General features: G+C 47.1%; 1 protein-coding gene and 1 pseudogene across 4 annotated transcripts in view; both read left to right on the forward strand.

Moving 5' to 3' along the window:
• Window positions 1-13,678, forward strand: part of FLI1 (Fli-1 proto-oncogene, ETS transcription factor) — a 122,530-nt gene that overhangs the window by 19,413 nt on the left and 89,439 nt on the right. The window lies entirely within an intron of this gene.
• Window positions 740-1,375, forward strand: LOC114509311 (annotated as a pseudogene).

Consider the following 13,678-nt stretch of genomic DNA (forward strand, 5'->3'; position numbering starts at 1 on the left):
TCTCTCCCTCCCCCTAAAAATAAACAAATAAAATCTTTAAAAAAAAAAAGGCTTCAAAGACTATCCAAAGGGCCATTAAAATCAATTAAAGAAAGCATTCCAGAAATTGTTGCTTTCCTCTTCTGCCTCTCGTATGCCATATCGTCTCTTATCACTTGGCCTCACCACTCTCTACCCATTATTTCTGAGACTTTCATGCATAGTCCGGGGTAACAAAAGAACTGGACTGAGAGAGCTGCTTGTATTTCTGCTGTGTCTCCCAAGCCAAGTATCACAAGTTGCCAACTTACAGGACCTCCCAATACTCTTAGAACAAAAGAGGCCATTGTGCAGAAGAGATAACTGAGGACTTAAGATGTGACGTGCCTAACGATGAGAAGTGAGCAAGAGACACGGGAAGCAGGACTCAAGTATTCACGTACCCAAAACAGCACATTCCTTAATAAAGGTGTTTCCTGGAGCAAAAATGTCAAGACCTGTGGAATCTACAGGCATTCTTACTTTCTTCTCTGGTCTTACTTCATGGTCGTACTACTCCTGGGACACTGAAGATGGCGATTTCCATAGGAACCACCTAGGCACCTAAACAATCATGCAGCCACCTGAAGTAGTTTTTTCTCTTTATAACCATCATCCACTTGGAATGAGAAATAACCGAGGCTCTGTGGTGCCGCTTTCTTTCCAGGGGCCATTCCCCTTCAGGGAAGACCCGTAGGCAGCGGCCACGGTGCCCAGCTGAAATGGCACCACCACCCTAAAAAATCTCCACTTCCACGAGGGTGGGCAGTGTCACATTGCCACATGGTATAAGCAGCTGGCACAGGAGATTCACAGACGCAAGGCGCAGCGAGCCACACGCCCTGCCTCAGGACCCAGCCTGCAGGAAGATGCGCCACAGGGGCACCACACCGAAGTGTTGGAGGAGTTAAGGGTGGCCTGCATCCACAAGAAGGTGGCCCAGACCCCTGGGATCTCCGGGCATCTGAGGAGACAGAACAAGGCCACGTTGGCAAGTCCTTGCAGGTCCATGCACAGAGACTGAAGTAGTACTATTCCAAGTTCATCCTCTTCCCCAGGAAGACCTCGGCCACCAAAAAGGGAGACATCTCTGCTGAAGACCTCAAGCTGGCCACACAGCTGACAGGACCAGTCATGCTGACACAGAACGTCTACAAGGAGGAGAGAGCCAGGGTCACGGCAGAGGAGGGGAAGGAGTTCAAGAAGATCCCCAGTCATTGCGCGGCTGGCGCCGAGGCCCGGCTCTTTGGCATCAGGGCAAACAGAGCCAAGGAAGCTGCAGAACAGGATGTTGAAAAGAAACAATAAAGTGCTGTTGGCCACTTAGGATTAAAAAAACAAAGAATGAAAAGCAATTGAAACTGAAATGTAGCTCCCATGGCAAGAGCCATATTTCCAAGACGAGGGATATTTCATCACGGTTAATTTGTACTGATTTCATTTAGCCCAGTCCTCAGTGTAATTCGCTGTAGACAAAAATGGGATGGAAAGGTTTTCTCAACAAGGAAAATAACTCGGAAACTGTGTGGCATGAAGGGAGTGTGTGAGGGTGAGGGTGGAGGCTCCATGGGGTGCCGAGCCTCACGCAACCTGTCCTGGCAATGCTGAGGGGAGTGGTTAGAATGGGCGCATCTATGTGTATAAGCAGGAGAGCTTTCTCCTCCTGTCACTGTGTTCTGACAGCAGCCCTGTTCTGGGGTCTGTGACTGGTCAGGACTCTTAGAGCAAATACCCACGTTATCTCACAGCACTTCCCCAGCCCCAACAATGCTGTTTATAGACAACCATATTCTGATCTTGACCTTCTCCACACAAAAAAAGCATGTTGGGTTGAAGGGCACAAGTAACCTCACTCAAGGGGGGTCTTTGGTGCAATACAGGCCTTCCCTAAAAGTGAGGGACTTGTGGGGCACCTGCACTTTCTGCACTTTTCTAGAAAAAGGAGGGAGAGCCCTTGCCAGTGTAGCTCAGTTGTTTGGAGCATTATCCTGTGCACTGAAAGTTTGCTGGTTTGATTCCCAGTCAGGGCATATACCTAGGCTGTGGGTTCTGTCCTGGGTAGGGCATGTACAGGAGGCAGCTGATCAATGTTTCTCATATCAATGTTTCTCTCTCTCTCTAAAATCAATTTAAAAATTGAAAGAGAGAAAGAAAAGGAAGGAAGGAAGGAAGGAAGGAAGGAAGGAAGGAAGGAAGGAAGGAAGGAAGGAAACGGGAGGAAAGGGAGGGGGAAAGAGCAGATTACTTTTGTGGAAATAACCTTTCAGGAAACTGGCATGAGGAGCATTTTCCCAGGGTGCCTCAGGAAGGTATCCAGGCACTGGGGGCTCTAAGCTCTCCCTTCTGGAGATGTGTGGATCTCTAGTACTTTCTGGTCCGCAGTGTGGTAAAGGAACTCCGTGGTCACCCTTCCCTGGCTTCCCAGAGTTGGCCCCCAAAGGTCCTGCGGACAAAGCTGTGAGGGAAGCAGGGGGGCTGGGGTTGAGCTCATGGAGTTTTCATCCTTTCTTACCCGCCAGTTTGGACTGGGTATGACCCAGACTCTTCTCTGCCCAGAGCACCCTTTAAAAGAAAAATTTAAAGCCCTGTGTGTATTTCATGGGAAATTTCACACGTCTGTTTCTGATTCACTTCCAATGAAAGGCTCAAAGTGCTGGTTTTGTAAGAACCCTTTGATGACTCAGATTCTCGTAGGTTCTTTTATTTTTTCCTAAAAGTCTATAGAAGTTTAATAAATGTTCAGACATTTGCATGCTTAATTGTTCAGAATAATTGGAAACAGGAGGGGACATTTTACTAGCGTGCCCCAAACAAGCACACTTACAATGGGAAAGAGAAAGACCCATGCCTCCGTGAAGGTGCACTCCCACGGGCAGACAAGGGTGTCCCTGGAGGTGAGCCCCTCACAGGGAAGGGGCAATGGCTTTGAGCTCACACGCCCTGCAGAGTCAGGGAGAGTGTTCCATGAAGTATAGGGCCTGTTGCGTGGCCAGTCACATCAGAGATGGAACAGGTGGAGTGGAATTTTCCAGATGCTAATGACGCTTTCAACAAGCCCCATTATTGGTCTCCTTCCTTGTAGTCATTAAAATGCTTTGATGACGAACCTATCTGGGTCCACGTCTGCAGTAGATGTGGGAGAAACTGGCAAAGCAGATCCATGCTCCCCTGGGAGAGGCCCCAGGCCTGTGTATGTATCTGTCCCTCTGGAGTGCTAGCGTGGGTATGGGGTTTGGGGACCCTGAGTCATGGCTTTGCCTTAGGCTGGCTGGATGACACTGGGCAAGTTACTCTCCCTTTCTTCACCTCAGTTTCTCCATCCACTCAAAAGGATAAAGACTACTAGTAACTCAATCTTCTCCTCCTGTGGATTTGGTAAAAATCTAGAATGATGAGTCACTTCAAGTTTCTTGAAGAAAGGCGTTAATTAAGTACAGACATTTCACTAACTATTGAGTGGCTCATTACACAGTTATTCTGGTTGTCAATCGTAAATCATGCAACATTGCCAATTCTGAGCCTTGTTTGGACTTTTCACTAAGGAGAGAACACTCTTCTCTCTTTATTGTCAGGGGCTGGCTAGCAATCTTCAGTCAACCGAATTTACAAAATGCAAATTTGTGCTCACACCGTGTAATGTAGGCATGATGTGTGTTTTGTAGTGCTTCTTAGCTGGGAAAGGTGACACAAAAATTTTACTAAGACTGGCAGTGAGACTCTGGAGTGTTTTGAAAATTATTGGGGCCATGGCAGAATGGTTCTGTGAAAGTCATGTGCCATTTGAAGTGCAAAATCTGGGCTTACACCTATTTATTAACTGTGTGGTCTTGAGCCAGAAATTTTCTCTAATCTTCTTTCCTGTAAATTTTATTATTAAGTTAAAGTGGCAATGGTAGTAATAATAATATTGTTTTCTCTTTGCTTTCCTATAAGAATCAAAACAAGTGTGGCTCTGAAAGCACTTTGTAACTGTGAAGGGCTGTGTGAGTGCTTGTTAATACTGTCTTGGTTGTTTTATTCTTAACCAGGTTGATGCTTGAACCTAACAGATAATAAGTATTGCTTAAATTGAACCCATCAGGTCGTATGATTTCAAAGACTCACTTGCATCTGCTTAAATTCGTCAGTGAGTTACTTACTCCTATCTCTCTGCCCTCACAGACACCATCTCCTACGAATGCACCGGTGCAGACCAAACATCACATATTCCTCCTTTCCCTCCCCACATCCGGCCATTGTTCTGCTCATGAAACTCCCATCCCAATCAATGTGGGTTTTACGTAAAAACCGATGGCAGGATATGAGTGCAGCTTCAGGAATTCCAGGCTTGTTCTACTGATAAAGAGAGTTGTGTCAACGTGAAAACAGCAGAGAAACAATATTCTCCTGTCCAACCTATTCTACTCAGTTTTTTTTAGGTTTGCCTTTGCCTTTGAAGAGTCAAGAGCCACCTAGACTATAAAACATTCCCTGTTAATAAGCTTTTTAATGCCCATCTGCCTTGCCAGACATCCACCGGCTACCCACCCTCAGTCACCTGTGCCACCTCTTGTTGTAGATGGCCTCGGCATCCTTGTGGACATACAGGACATAAGGGAATACAGGGCGGGGCCTGAAGTTGGTTGTTCCAGAGATTTCAGTCCTTCTGTATGCTCTGTGTTACTGCCCTCTTACAGAAATAGGCGTTTTCCAGCCAGCAGGGAGGGTAGAACTGGACTCTCCTGGTCAGGGCATATGAATTTGGGTTGTGATGGTCTGTATGCAGGTTTAGCTGACCGAAGTGTGGGTGAAAGAACAGCAGAATGAAAGAAGTAATTTGCCTTGAAGATGATCCTCTGCTAGCGTTGAAGTCAGGAATAACAGTGGCTCTTCCCCTGTGTCACAAGACAAGACAAGTTCAGTCTTTATTCTCAACAGGCACCGTTGCTAATTTAGGGCAGGTTGTATCTCTGTCCTTTGGGCTACACCACGCAACCAAACATGGTGATGTGCCCAGAAGTGAAGGGAAGGATCGTTTGCTCGTATTCTGCCCACACTGAAGCAGCTAGCTAATGAAGAGAGAGAAATGAAAATGAAGTGAACCCTTTCCATTTTAAAGTGCTTATCCAGGCATTTAAGATGGATATTTAGAGCTTCTCCTTACATCTTTTTTGCTGAATGTGTTGAATTGTGTATCAAGGTTTTATTTCCAGCCAACGGAATTGGGATTTCAAAGCCCATGGGTCTGGACCTTGAGTGGCTCAGACACTGACCTGTCACTCTTTAGGAACTGCAATCCAGCTAAAACCAACCCTGTTGTTTCTTCCCCCACAAAAACAAATGACCGCCAAGATCCTGATGCGGCATGGAAGGAGCATTCGGTGTTGGCCACACTGGAAACATAGGGCGTAGCTAAAGAGACTAGAGAGCATCTCAAATATGTATTTCAAATTAGCAAGGACATCTTACGCAATGGAAGTAATGCAGCCCTGCAGGAAACTCATTTGTCTGACAGTGGTGTGTCTTTGTGAGGTGGGACTGTATAAAGGTTCTGGACTAACTCATCATCCTACCACCTTAACTATGTCCTATGTCTTGCCTAAGCATTTGCATACTTGGGAATAGCTAATGTAACACTTTCTAACATTATTCAGTGAACTCTCAATTTCTGCTATCGGACTTGATTTGTGTAGAAGGGAGCCATATTTTCTCGGCTGTATAAGACTCCAACTTCTCTCTTTCAAAAGCATCGATTTATCAGAAGAGAAGCTCCACCAGAAAGATGACTCCTGCGCAAGTTTTAGAATAAGAGATTTAGTACACTTCATCAGCACTTCTCAATGTACTTAACCTTATTTTAAGGGAAAGGAAAGTGGAGAATTAAGAAAGCTGTTTTTATCAGGACTGCCCAATAGAACTTTCTGCAAAGATGGAATTGTCCCATTCTGCATGGTAGCCATGAGCCTAGCCATTCAAGTGGCTACTGGGCGCTTGGAATGTGGCTAGTGCAAAAAAGGAACTAAATTTTAAATTTAATTTAATTTTACTTAATCTAAATTTAAATAGTCATATGTGGCTAGTGGCTACCCTATTGGGCAGTGCAAGTCTATATAATTCAGGTTAAAAAATTGTCTGAAGTCTGAATTCAGTCAGAAGGCTGTATTTACATGGATTATTTTTATCTGAGTCAGCAATGTGTTGTCCACATGGAGAACCAACACTGTCCTTTACTCTTGGCCAACACGAGGTGAAACAAGATGAAGAGTGAATGCCCAGCACCACCAGGGTGCTCTCGGTGCTGGCCTGGAGCTCAGTTTCAGCTTACCATCTAGTCCCCTGGCTTCAGTTTGATGCTTACCTTTAAGAACATAGTGCTACCTTCTCCCGTCTGTAAAATGGAGCTTTTGGAATTTATCGTTGAGATATTCACAAACTATGATTAAGTGTGTACTGGGATTGTCAAAAAAAAATACGTACGAGCTTTTTCTGTATACCTTTTCATTGGAAAATGACCTCAGCCAAAGAGAATCCTATACAATGTGGTCATTTCTGTTTCCTTGTTTATAAAGCATTGGCACTGTGTTAAAATATTTTAAAGGTTATTTCAGTTCTAATGCTTTGTGCTGCGATAAATATATGATCTCCTGTTATGTAGGTCTCTGTCTTATTAAGAGGTAGTTGGCTTTTCTCATTCCCAGGTCCCTATAACTCATAGTAGGAAGATGTTCCCTTAAGTATAAATGTGAGCAAAGCAACTTAATTTAGAAAATAACTAGCGAGTGCGGTGGCCTTTGAATCTCCATTTCCCTCCAGTGAGTGTCCCCAGTGAGTGTGCTTTTTGATGGTACCCTCAGTTGCAAAGATCCATATGCTTGATATCTCCATGACATGATGCAATTCCTCTCTTTCCTTCATGGCCCTTGCCCATGGATAATAGGAACATGTGACATGCTGTACTCACTGTGGCTTTGGCATTATCATGAGGAATAAACAACCCAGTCCTTCTCTAGGGGACATATGACTTTGTCACTAAGGCTTCTCTATCTAACAGGCAGGCAGACCTATGGTGGCTTTTGCTGGGCAAGTCTCCAGGTTGACATGTCTGTGAAGGTCAGTTCCATGTCCATCACTTAATCGGTGGCATGCATTTCTGAGTTGAATTGTTTAAAACCAAGATGGACAGTAGCTACGGAAAAATAAGGCCAAGGTCTCTGCAGTCTAACTCCATAATGGTTTTGGGGGAATGAACATCATGGTCCTGCTTCTCACTTGTACTTGCCCTCCACAAAGGATAAAGTACAGATCAGCCCACAGACCCCAGCGAATGCCCATAGGCGTTAATAATCTCATCCCAATTACACACGGTCCCTCATTAGTTCAATACTGCTGCAGCTCATGCATTTTCAGAGACATCTCTCTGCAGATGGAAATCTTTCACCTTTGTTCTTTTCAGATTGCATCTAGAAGAAAGGGAGGAAGTGTGTGTAGAACACAATTTTCTGACTATGGTAATTTAGTTACTCCTGTTCCATCGTCGTGAGCACCTAAGTGTGACTTTTTAATATTTTTAAATGTTTTTCATCTTTGCTGTATGCTTCTTGAGGGTAGACACCCTACAAATTTGCCTTTGAGACCACAGCACCTGGCACATATTCGTGCATTTACTGAGCTCTTTTGATGTGCCCGGTGCTGGGATGCAGTAGGGGACACAGACAGAAATTAACTTCTGTTGCCCTGTAACAGAAATTAAACCAAGGGAGAAAACAGATATTTAGCCAGTTCGTTATAAGTACGAGTCCTGTGAAAAGGGAAGTACAGAGTGCTTCAGGAGAGTATGATATGGGGACCTAACCTAGTCTCAGAGGTCAAAGGCTTCCCTAGGGAAGTGACATTTAGGCTGAACCCTGAACAGTTAGCAGGAGCAAGCATGAAAGAGCGTAGCCCTTTGAAAAGTTTTTGCTGAATGAGTGAATGAAAGAAATGGCTGCTCTCCTCCCACATGCCTCCTCCGTAGCAAGGCTAAATTAAGTCTTCCAAGCTTAGTCACTGTAACCATAGTCCCTCCAAGCATTATCTGTGGGTCCAGGAGTCGTCTGCGGGTCATTTTCTTAGCCCCCCTCTTCTTCAGCTAAGGCAAGTAAAGTGTAATAAAGAATACTGTGAGAGGACAGCTACCTTCGGAGACGCTATCTCATGTGTTGTACTGAGTTCACAGGGTACATATGTATCCAAAAGCATGCTTCTAATATGCAATGCATGCAGAAATTTCAAGGGCAAGAAGATTCTGGAAGGTTTCCTTCCACCTTTGAAAACCCCAGCCTATGGGATCAGCCTGGTCCCCGCTCGGTGCAGCCCCTCACTGGCAGAGCAAGGCAGCGCCTTGGCAAGCAGAGCTCGGGAAGCCGTGTTCCTTGGCTTTGATGTGAACGGCTCTCTGTCCCCACACAAGGACCCAGGTCTCCCCACATTTTGGTTTCCTCCACTGCAGAACAGGGAGATTCTGCCAACGATAACTGCACCTCGAAGTGATGTTGTAATCAAGATGGCCCTATAAGCATTTTTGCAAGATCAAAAAACAAAACAAAAACGCCTACTGAAGAGGCACGCTATCTATGTCTGGCGTTTGCTAGAATTTCAGAGAAAGCTCTGTGATCTGAGACTGTAGGGCGGTTAAGAACAGGAATGGGCTTTCAAGAGCTTTTCTGGAATTACTCTGCCCTTCATTTACCTCATGATTGCTTTAAAGCAAGCTTGGCGGGAGGTATCAGTCATGTCAATAATAGTAAGAGTAATAATAATATTTATTATTTACCAATGAGCCAGGCACGGTCTTGAATATTTAATGCCGTTAGCACTCCATTCCCACCACAGCCTATGGAGCGCATGTGCAATATTATTAGACACACTTTGCCACTGAGAGGACCTGAAGCAGAGAAAACTCAAGTGACTTGCTAGAAGTTATGCAGCTAGCAGGATCTGTCTGATCCCAAAGACTTTACTCAGCACATATGTGAAATATTTCAAGCTTTTCAGAATAAGAGCTCGGGGTTGCTAAGTGACTAAACATATACAATTAATTATCCCTGCCCTGAAATACAAGAGTGTTAACATTAGCAGAAGTTTATTTTTGCAATTCCTTTGGCCTTCTGGAGTTCCCGCATGCCTCCACCCCTTTTCCTAACTGTATGGCTCTCCTGTTGTTGCAAAAGCAGTGAAATCTACTTTCTAACTTCTTCAAATAGAAAATGAGTTGCATTAAAACTAGCGAAGGCCTCAGGGAAAGACTGACGAGCGAGGTGGCGATCATCTGAGAGGGGAGAAGAGGCTTGTGGAGAGGGAAGGCAGGAGCTCGGCTATGTTTTATTACCAAGACCTTAAACAATTTTTAAGGGTCTTTTTATTACCTCCCCTCTTCCCTCCCACCCCACCTCATTTACTCGGATGCTAAGTAAAAGAGAGAAAACAACGTTTTTACCTTCTTGAAACGGAACAATGGGCTTTGACTGTGCTACTTTTATTTCCCCACTGGGGAATCTGAGAGATGACCTGATTGAATTCCACTCATAAAGGTCATGCTTTGAATTCATGGCAGAGGAAAAAGTGAAGAAAACATTTTGCAGTGATACCCCATGGGTCCTGAGCACGCTGGGGCCTCCCCTGGCTGCGCTGTGGTCTGCTGATAAGGATAACGAGGGTGACAAGCAGAACATTTCCAGGACAAAGGAAATTCCCGGTTTCATTGTTTAAAGGAAGCCACGGTCCACTCAGGAGAGCGGTTCAGGCATCCGCACACATCTCCCTGCTGGCAGGCAGGAGAGGCAGACCCAGGCTGGGGGTGTGGGGCGGGGAGTGGGGAGCTGCCCCGCACTCAGGAGCCAGGCTGTCCCCGACTTCTTCTGGGGAGCCGTGGCACAGCAGGAAGTTAAGAAGGGGTCGTTGCAGTTAGTGGCATTTGCAGGGGTCAGGAGCCAGACCGTGTAGAGGTGGAGGCGCAGGGGCCTGGAGAGGTCAGCGCCTGGTCTGTGCGAAGTGGTCCGCTGAGGAGTCACAGAAAAAGCAGTAGGAGATTTACAGAAGTTGATCTGGTTTTGAGTTTAAATTCTGGACCTCCTTCTCTCCCCACCCCCTTCCAGCCAAAATGTCAGAAAAGGGCCTGGTTTCCCTTTATGGAGCACAGAATAAACAGATCTTCCACAGCAGGAGAGGGGCCCTGCTCCCCAGCCCATAATGCCAGAGCTGGGGGTGGGCGGCCATGGGGAGAAGCAGTTATTCTCTGTCTGGTTAGTATTTGGCATTGACTTTCATTTTCTCCAGCCTCTGCGTTTCTAGAAGCCTGCCTGTAAGGGAAGTACAGGAATAAAAGAGAAGCTGATCTTGGGGGGTTTCTTGCCAGACTTCCAAGGAGGTGGACTTTTGATTTTTGATAGTCTGGGGAGACACCGGCTGCATTAAAACTGCTTTAGGGAATGGAACCCAGAGGCTGAAAGCTCAGCCGTTCGCCGGTCGGAGGACTCAGCTCTCCTGATGAAACCAGAGCTCTCACTCCCAGCCCGGGAGCACCCCGAGCCGGGCATGGCGGGGTCAGCTGTGGTTAGCCTGGCCACAGGGCTCTGCATTCCTCTGGGCTTTGCTTGGTTTGAGTGGGTGTGACCACGCATTCACTCTGGAGAAAACTGAGACAAAGAGTCTAAATTGGGCAGGATCTCGAATCTAATGACTTGTTTACAGATCCCGTCCTTTTTCCAGCGCAGGGAGGAGGAAGAGGAAAGGGCAGGCTTGTCACTGTGGGCCTGGCACGTCGTTGTTTTTCATCCTAAGGAGGTGGAATGTTTCAGAAAGCAGCAGGGCATCTGCCTGGCAGCCAGTGGGCAAAGCGGCACTCTGGGTAATTTTCCAAGGTGGGGAGGAAGCAGCGATGGCCGAGGCCTCTGCCCACTGGCGTGGCTTCCGGGGGACGGACTGCTCTGGGGAGAATGCCCGACCCTGCCACGTGAAAGGCCCATTTCTCCCACTGCAACTTGGACTGATGGGGAGATTACGCTCTTCCCCCTGCTCCAAGTGCACCCCACGCCAGTGCATCCAGCAGAGAATGGGCACCTGTGACGGGCCGAGGGAACAGGACAGGACCTGTGCAGGGAGGGGGAAACGCCCGGAAGACCCTCTCAAATAGTAAAGCAGACTCATTCAGTTTTACTATAAGGTGGCACTTATTTAGTGATTGATTGCTAAGTGTAAGAAATTTCTCTCTCCTACCCCCCAAAAAGAGGATTTTGAGTTTGAGGACTTGTTCTCCCAGATTCTGGCAGTTCTAGAGCTCAGAGGTGCTGCTTCCAGGCATGGAGGCCCCTAGGCTTTCCCCGGAAGCGCCGTGTTGGGCTGCAGGGAGATGGGAGGAGCCCTGATGCATGTGTGTCCTGGGCACTTTGTAAACATCCCCTTTAGTTCCCACATCAGCCCTCGGGGTGTGTATTCAAAGTACTATCTTAAGGTGAGAAGACTGGGGTCCAGAGAGGTTAAATAATTCACTCAAGGCCACACAGCGGCTCAATCTGTCTAGGCTGCATCTCCTTTGCACCCAGGAAGCACAGGTAGACAAGGCGAGACAGCAACCCATGTGTGTCTGAGCTCCCCACACTCAAATGGGGTGGCCCCAGATGAGGTCTGTTACCGCTCCTGGACTGTTTCAGTTGGGTGTGGCTCGTGCAAAACTGTGCTTCAGGAGAATGTGCTCTAGTCCATGGTAGAGAAGCCCAAACCACAAGGCACTGCCAATCATTGTTCCCTCCAAGTCCTCCAGATGTTCCCATAGGGGCAGCCAGGGTGGTGTTGGGGTGGTGCAGATAAGCAGGGGTGCCCCCGGACGACTTTGAACCCTTCTGGCAGTGAAACCTCATAGATAACATCATCCCCAGAACACTCTATGCTTGGAAAGGAAAAGGACTCAAATGAATGACAGCATCAGCCCTACTAACTACCCCAGTAATGGGGCTATGTATAAAACTGTAACAGGTAACATGCACTTTCTTCCTTGTCATTAAAAACTCTGTGTTGTCAATTAACTCATCTTCATGCTGAAAGGTAGTCAGGGCAGCTGTTAATAGCTGGAAAGAGAGGCACCTTGATGCAATAGGTATGGGCTCTACTCCCAGCCCCTGCTGTCAACTGAATGTGAGGCTGAGCCAATCTCTTGTCCTAGCCTCAGCTCCCTCATCTATAAGGTGAGGGACTTGGTCTTCAAAATTTCTCACACGGGGGGAGTTGCGATGCAGAAATGATTCTTCCCCACCACTGAGGATCCCCCAAAGCCGGCAATCCAAGGTGCGCCTCGGAGCCCACTGCTTCCTTTCCTCCAGCAGCCTGGCCAGAGTCTGAGCTTCAGACGGGAGGCCAGGTTCATGCGGAGGAGGAGGAGGCAGCAAGATCCCTTTCCAGTTGTTTCCTGCACCTGGAGGCAAGAACAGAGGCCTTATCTGGATGACTTCTTGTTCAGAGCTTTTGTTTGTTTGCTTGTTTGTTTTTCAACTTTACGGAAAGAAACTTGCCTGTCTTTCAAGTGCCCCTTGTTCCTCTCTACTGCCTGCCCCCATCTCACACCTATCAACTGGCCAATCACTGTAAAAATCTTGGTTCATAGCAACAGAGTTCATTATTTGTCTGTACCCCACACCGGAGGTGGAGAGGTGGTGTGTAACAGGAGAAGCTGCAGAGCAGCTGAGGTTGGACTCAGTGGAAAATCCAGAAGTGCAGATGTGGATGTGGATCCAAATTGGGCTGAAAAATCTCATGAGATCAGGCTTTCTTGGACTTCCTGCTTTTCGCCCAAGCAGTGTGTTCGACATAAACGAACTTTCGGTATTTTGAAACTTCCGTTTCTGATCGCAGAACCTGGAAGTAAAGGGCTGTTGTGAACATCGCCACAAATTCAAGCATGGTTCTTCTGGAGGCCAAGTGGAGCCCAGTGAGCAGGAAGCTGCAGGACTCGCCACACCTCAGCAGCCGGCAGTGTCGGAGGGGAAAGGGCCCTGGTGCTTAGAGTCCAGGCTTGGGAGACAGGCAGGGCTCCCTGCAGAGTCTAGCTCTGCCACTTCCGGCCATGTGACTACCCTCCTAGACTCTGTTTCCTCATCAGTTAGATGAAGAAAATATATCATTTCAGAACATTGGAAGAACAAAATGGTGTGTAAGGACAAACAAGTGTGCATGTTTGACCTCTCCCCTCTTTTCTCATGTGTGTGTATGATCTGTGCACACATGTATGTGTGTCTACATATGCACACACACATGTCTGCACATATACACAAAATATATGTGTTTGTGTGTGCATATATAATTTATGTATACCTTAAGTGAGTTCCCCTGGGAGGCTAGGGCAGCCAGTTTCTGATAGATGGAGCATTTGGAAGTTGCTGAAATCTCCCTAATTAAGTGTCAAGTGGCGCTTTACACAAAGGCAGGGAGGGCTTTGAGCGCTGAATGGATGAGCACCACGGGACCGCGGAGATCTCAGGCGGTCTCTAGTGATGAGTGCGACGGACACTGGGCTTCACGCGGGACTGGGGAAGCTGTTTTACGTTCATCACATCTGCTTTTGTTTCCAAGGCCTCTCTGGCTTTCCTGAAACACGCTAGAATAATGGCAGGCGGGCAGGCAGGCAGGCAGGCAGGGGCGGTGGGAGCAAGGC

Source organism: Phyllostomus discolor, chromosome 13 (assembly GCF_004126475.2).
Source record: "Phyllostomus discolor isolate MPI-MPIP mPhyDis1 chromosome 13, mPhyDis1.pri.v3, whole genome shotgun sequence".
In the NCBI taxonomy this organism is placed as follows: Eukaryota; Metazoa; Chordata; class Mammalia; order Chiroptera; family Phyllostomidae; genus Phyllostomus; species Phyllostomus discolor.